This window comes from Adiantum capillus-veneris, chromosome 29, assembly GCF_014529385.1.
Source record: "Adiantum capillus-veneris isolate H3 chromosome 29, ASM1452938v2, whole genome shotgun sequence".
Taxonomy (NCBI): domain Eukaryota; kingdom Viridiplantae; phylum Streptophyta; class Polypodiopsida; order Polypodiales; family Pteridaceae; genus Adiantum; species Adiantum capillus-veneris.
Genome location: NC_140959.1, coordinates 109,878,927 through 109,885,676, shown reverse-complemented (window position 1 = coordinate 109,885,676; position 6,750 = coordinate 109,878,927).

Sequence of the window (6,750 nt, the reverse complement as noted above, 5' to 3'; positions counted from 1 at the left end):
TAATTTTCTCTGGTCAATTAAGTTATTTAATCGTGAGAGCCAAGTATTTCATGTTCGAGGGCTGACTAGAGGCGATACCTAGAAGACCTTGTAGTTAAGCTACGGTAAAAGGAATTTCTCATGAAATCATCGCCTAACTGATTACCTTTTCTTTGACCCCCCAAAGTCTTTTCACATTGTTTCAATTTGAATGTGTGTGCTTATTTTGTATGCCTTGGGTTTTTTGCTTTTCAAGGAAAAGCGGCCACACTGGGAACCTCTAGGGCTCTAGTACCATAGGTGATACATGTGAGTGAAGTACCAAATCAAGCTAAGATTTCTCTTCTAGCTTAATATTTTACATAGTGGCACTTTGATTTTTATTTTATTTTTTGTTCGTTTCAGCATTTTAATTTTGTAACTTTGGGGGGTCATATAACACTGTTACACCTCCCCAGGCTCATCACACTAGTAAACTCCCTTTATAATACTTAAGATAAAGGTCAATAGGGACGAAGCCCACTAGAACGTCCTAGTACATTTCACACAATGCTGCCTAAACCGGATTAAGAACCTAAGTAACCATTGATAATATTAAGAGAAGATCTGTAACGCCTAGCTTGGTTAAACTAGCTTAGTCGGATTGCTTGAGATTTTAACCAAGACAAGTGATTATGACAAAAAAATACATTGAATTTAATGTTTGATACTAAGCAAATGCGTTGGATGTTATGCTCCCAATCACAATTAAAGCAGACAAACATGGATGCAAAAAAGATAAGGAGCACTGCTAATGGACAAGAAACAATTGTTTGTGTTGATGGTCACGCTTAATTAGAAGTGTGAACGAGAGAAAGATTCCATGAAGGTCCAAATTCTAACCACTGCAACACATTCCTGTGCACACGAGGAAACACAAAGAATACCTCTAGGAGACACATCAATGGGAAGAAATAACATTGCTAATCACTAAACTCTAAAATAGAAACACTGGTATCGTAATAATCCTACCTACCCTCCATCACTCGAGTGATGAGGATCAAAGGTGTTTGATGACATAGGTTTCTGTTTCAGTGTACCGGATGTGAATGTGTAGGTCTGGGTCAATGTTTTGACTTTTATTGTGCATACTCGTTTGCTAATTGCTCTTGCTGTTTATTATTTTTGTTTTTTGTGAGTATAAGGCTTTATATATACATTCCCTAAGATTGGGAGATAGAGAGGTCAGGGAGGAAGGTTGAGAGGGGAGTGAGTGAATGATGACTGTCAGCGAACACTCCCCCCTTCCTTGGTTAATCATACCGTTTGAAATGTGCTCGTCACCCTTTGAAACGAATTGTTCCAGTTGGTAATAGGTGAGGATTTTTGCCATTAGTTTTCTATTACGTTAGGTGCCTCGTCGAGTTGCAAGGGTGGTAAGGTACTCTCCCAGGATCGAACTTGAAGTGGTTCATCGAGTGATTCTTGAACACTCCGAGGTGTGGATTCCTTTGTAGCTTCATGGAGGTCCACTATTGTAGGTGGAGGCTGTGGAGAAGCTTTTACCTCTATGGATGCATTATATGAGGAGCTAGAAGCTTCATGGGACTCCCCCCTTCCTGAGCTAGGTGGAACAAATTGTTCTTTCTTTGGTACTCAAACTAGCTCTGGAGCGGGTGTGTAGCATTCTGTGATTTTTTTATTTTCGCAATCGTCAATTCGTTTTGAAGCTACAGTATTGGGTGCACATGGGTCAGGTGACACGTAAGAACACAATCTACGTTTTGGCACCCAGATTTGATCATTTCCTTCATAGTATCCTTGGGCTTCCAATAGTCGTTTAGGAATCCATCACAACTTTTTTTTACTTCTCTTGGAGCGAGTGGTACGTTTCTTACAAGGTATCTGTCTTTTAGCATCAGCCATGGTCGCTAAAGAAGCTTTAGGGACCCACTTGTATGTTTTCTTCATTATATTAGGATGAGTCTTGTGAGAAGCTACATGCATTCCTTGTAGCATATTTAAGGGTACGGGCAACTCATCCCCCTCAGGTGTTACCCAGGTCATCCCCCTATTTCCCTAAGTGTCTATGGTTGCTGCTCGGTGGACCCAATCCACATTGTCCGACTCAATCATCCCAGGTAGTACATCCATATAATGAGAATCTTCCCCAACATCAGTGTCCGCTTTACACGTGTAACAATACTTCAATGGGGCCGAGTGAATTTTCGTGTTAGATCTATGATCAATTATAAACCTATTTCCTAGGGGATGTGCTCGACCAGTTACAAGATCCACTCAAATGACAGAATCTTGGAAGTGCAAGTAGACATGGTTTTTAGACCAGTCATACACCATTTTTGCTTCCCTCATGAAAGGACGTCCTAAGATCATCTCCGATGCCATAGTGTGTTTGGAGAAATCCATAACAATGAAGGGAATCCTTATTTTATGTCCAAAGACCTTAATCTTGAGATCTTCTAGCATCCCAATAGGTTTAACAATAGACCCCTTGGCCATCTTCACTACTATGGTTGTGGTCGCAAGGTGAGGTCTTCCCATAGTTTCCCATCAATTTTTAGTCACAATGCTAACCCCAGAGCCACCATCAAGGATTTCCTTCACAATTAATCTCTTAGTAGTGATTGGTATGGTCGCATTGGATTCATCACCCTCAAAATATTATCTCAACTTGTTAACAGGTATTTCTATAACAAGGTTCTCATCTAGGTTGGGTTGTGGATCTAAGTGTTCCTCCTCTATTGGCATCTCCCCAACTCCATCCATCTGTGAAAATTGTGGTAGCCCAAACTTCAGTTCTCCATTGAGGAAGGCTCGAAGAGTTGAGACTAGCTCAGGGTCTTTATATAGTTTGGACATGATGGTGTTTCTAACTTTTGAAGACATGAAAGCCATCAATTTGGCAATGTTTAACGACACCTTTTGGACTTTAGTCCCTTGACGTGGGGAAGATGGGATCTCCATTTCTTCGATAGGATCAGGTAGTCCCTCTGTAAACATTCTTTCCATCAAGAAGTGAGTACACCCACTCTCCCATGACTTTAAGTCACTTTATTCTTGGATGAAACTAGGTATGGCTAAGGGTCTATGGACTTGGTGAGGTTGTTGTTGCGTAGGGAACACGGTGTCTGTAATCTAGATCTGCCTAGGTGCTGGTTCTAGATCCCTTTGGGTATCTTCTACCAAAATCCTTAATTGCTTGACTCGCTCGATCTCCTCTGCAGGGTTTGGATAAGTTCCTATTTTCTTCTTAGATCCTGGCCATTGTGGCTCATGAAGGTCTTCCTTGTTGGTTTCTATCTTAGTGGTCCTTTTGGTCTCCATGGTTTCACCTGAATCAGAATCCTCTTCTGCGTCGTTCATATATACGGGGTCCTCACCAGTCCCTATGTTGGTCTTTGAACTGGGGTCTGACTTTGCTGCTTTTTGCGATCTCTTCTTTCACGTTTTCTTCTTTTTCTGAGACTGGGCAATTGATGTCGTGTCTCTTTCCTCAAGAATATAATTTTGTTTTTGGAGCATTGATCGTGTGAGTACGTTTACTGGTACCACAGGTGTACTTTATGATGGCTCCTCGGTAACTTCAATCAAGCTTAATGGCGTGATCTTTGGTACATTTGGATTCTTTGGACATTGGGCAATCAAATGATCTATGCCACATCGATTACACATGAGTATCGGCATTGTAGACATGCTCACTTGATTGGTTTGCATTAGTGTGGTGTTCTTTTGTAGCCTAATAGGACACTCGGCTACACGATGTGGATCTCCACACTCATAGCATTGAAGCGGTGGTCTCTTAGCAGTGTAATTGATGTTTTGGCCTCTTTTCGCAAGAGCAGCTACTTGATATACACGTTTGACTTGTCCCCAATAGTCCTCCATATATTATTGTGGACTTTCTTCAAGCACATCCATCCCATAGGCAATATTGGGATCTATATCTTCCTCAAAGCCTTCCAAACAAGCAATAGATGACTCACAACCCACTTGATTCATAGAAGTTATTCTCGGATGTTGTGGTTGTGGTCCTAGCACTGGAGGTGGTAAGGGTTTCGTTTGAACAACATTTTGGGCCCAAGGGACCATGTGTTGTGTTGTTTGTTCAAGAGGTGGGGCCGGCATCAATGCAGGCACTCGAGGTGTGTCTCTCCATGCTAAGGTTGGTCTATTGGCCATCGCACGCTTAAATACTATGCAATCCTTGCTTGATGACCATACCTCCCACATGCATTGCAGTTCCCATTGGATTTTACTCTAAAAGTAGGGCATTCACTGGTACTATGCGGTCCACAACATACTGAGCACCATTGTTGCTTCCTTCTTCGATACATATGATTGTTTTGTGAAGCACGATTGTCTCTAAGACACTCTTGAATAGCCTTTGTGAGATCTGATAAAGTCATCTCAGATATCTTTTGCTCCTTAGCAATAGGCTTTAGGGTCATTGGCCGATGCCCTAATGCTTGCGAGCTAATAGATTTAGGCTCAACAGAAACTCTTTCTCCTTGAATCATTAAATTATCCTCCAATTGGATCGCATTGGTGGTGACTGCTTTCCAAGTGGTGATACCTCTAATGACTAGGCCATTGTAGATATCCTCATGTCATAATCCCCTAATGAATCTATCAAGCAATTGATTATTATTGAAGCGCTCATATGGATTACAATGAGAATTCAAATGCTTCAAGCGACTATTAAAGTCTCTCACCGACTCTCCCTCCTCTCATTGGGCTTTCTGGAGCTGAGAGGATACACCCCAAAGCACTCCCTCTCGTATATATTTTTTCAAGAACAGTCTTCTAAGAGTAGGGTAAATCGTTTTTTCTTCCACCCTTAGGGTTCTATACCAATCCCCAGCCTTTCCACTTAAGGTTAGGCTTAAAGCATTACTCTTATGCAGGTCATTGTGTTCTCCTAGAGAATCGCATATTTGCTCAAACACTTTGATATGCTTTCTCACATCCCCGTCTCCACTAAATGCCTTACTTCTAGGCTCTCTATCAGTCTTGTTACGCATATTCTCAGCAATAGATCGACCTATAGCTTGAGCAAACGTTGCCAGGTCACCTAAGTGAGCAGGCACCGTGGGTGAAGGAGCTCGAGAGACTACATGTGGAGTATGTATTGGCATTGGGCTTGGCACATAGGAAGCCCTTGGGTTCCACGTTGGGTACGATGTTGTGCCATGTGGCGGTCGAAAGTTCATATGTGTGGCCCTAGGCATAGCAGATGTCGGATGTGACATGCTAATGCTAGCCGGTATGGTCCCACAGAAATAAGAACTTGGGTGTTGTGGTTGTGGAGCATAGGTAGTTAAAACAATGGGAGGGGTAGGGCCTACATGAGTACGAGGACCCATGGGTGTATACGATTGGTACACACTTGCAGGTACTGTTGCAGGCATTCAGCTACCATGTAGTGGTTCTTTACTAACAAATGAGGTCCATGGCGTGTTTCTTGGCATGCCCATCATTGGGGTAGGCATGGTAGCTGTGGTGTCATCAAGGGAAAGATGAGCTAGACTTGGAAAGGTAAAACTATCACTCGTGGGCTCAGATTGCACCGAGATCCCAAGCAAAACAACATATGGGGGATCAATTGGACTTACCCCGACGGATTCTCCATTTGCGATAAGGTCCGTTGTTTAGCGTTTCCTGTATCTAAGAATCTCATAAGACCCGTTGAAGGCATGTTGATCCCCTTGTTCTGTCTCTCTAACTCAATGACCCTATGGATGATCTCACAAACTCTTTGTTGTTGATCCTCCACACTAGTAGCACCCATTGTGGATTGTAGGACATCTAACCAACCCACGTGATAGGTGTGACCTATGTATAGGTCGGTTAGAGTTTTCGTTTGTAGTTCGTACTCCCAGTTCTCATTTAAGAATGCTTCATCTAGGATTGAGGTGCTAGGGGTTTCCTTTGAGCTAGATGCAATGTTGTTTTCTAAGGGTTGGCCCTTAGAGGTTGCTAAGTCAGGAGCACTTTATTGCTCTCTTAGAAAGGATATTGACATAGGGGCTTTCACTTTTAACTCTCTTCCTTGCTCCGCCTTGCGTAAGCTCTCGACTTCCTTTTCCCTAGCTGCAATGATATATCGCTCAACCTCTTGTACTTTGCAAGGCTTCTACCATCGGGTAATATGACCTCGGAGAGAAATAACTCTGAAGAGTAAGGAGGTGCAGTGAATGAAGTATTCATGTGCACATTCTCTAAGGGTATAGGGTCTACGTATACGTTGGTCACGAAGGGAGAATTTACTTCCCCACCCCCTCATTTATATCATTAGCTCCATGTTCGGAGCGAGTGGCTCTACTAAAGGTTTCCTTCAGGCGGCTAAGCACACTCAACCCGGACCACGGGCCCATGGCATGCATGTCTTGGCTTGAGCTATTGGGATTAGGCATTGGGAAACCCTCCATGACATCATAGTTAGAGGAAGAGTCACTAGCAGCTATGTTCAGGTCTTGGTTTGTACTACCTTGGGTCCCTGCCGAGGACCCAAGAACCTGAACCTAAAGTAGGTGGATATTGAGAACTCGCGTAAGTCAAAATTCTCTCTAGTTGCTCCATCTCTAGCACACGACCAGAGCACAGATGCATGTGCCTTTGGCACCCTATAAGCGTCTGCGGCGAATAACCTCGAAGGTTAACCGCTCACTTTTTTAAGCGTCCGTTTTCACTCGTTTTTATTTTAAATGTTTTTTAATGTTTTTTAATTTTTTTTAATGATCGATTTTTTATTAAAGTGTGTGATAGCTCAAA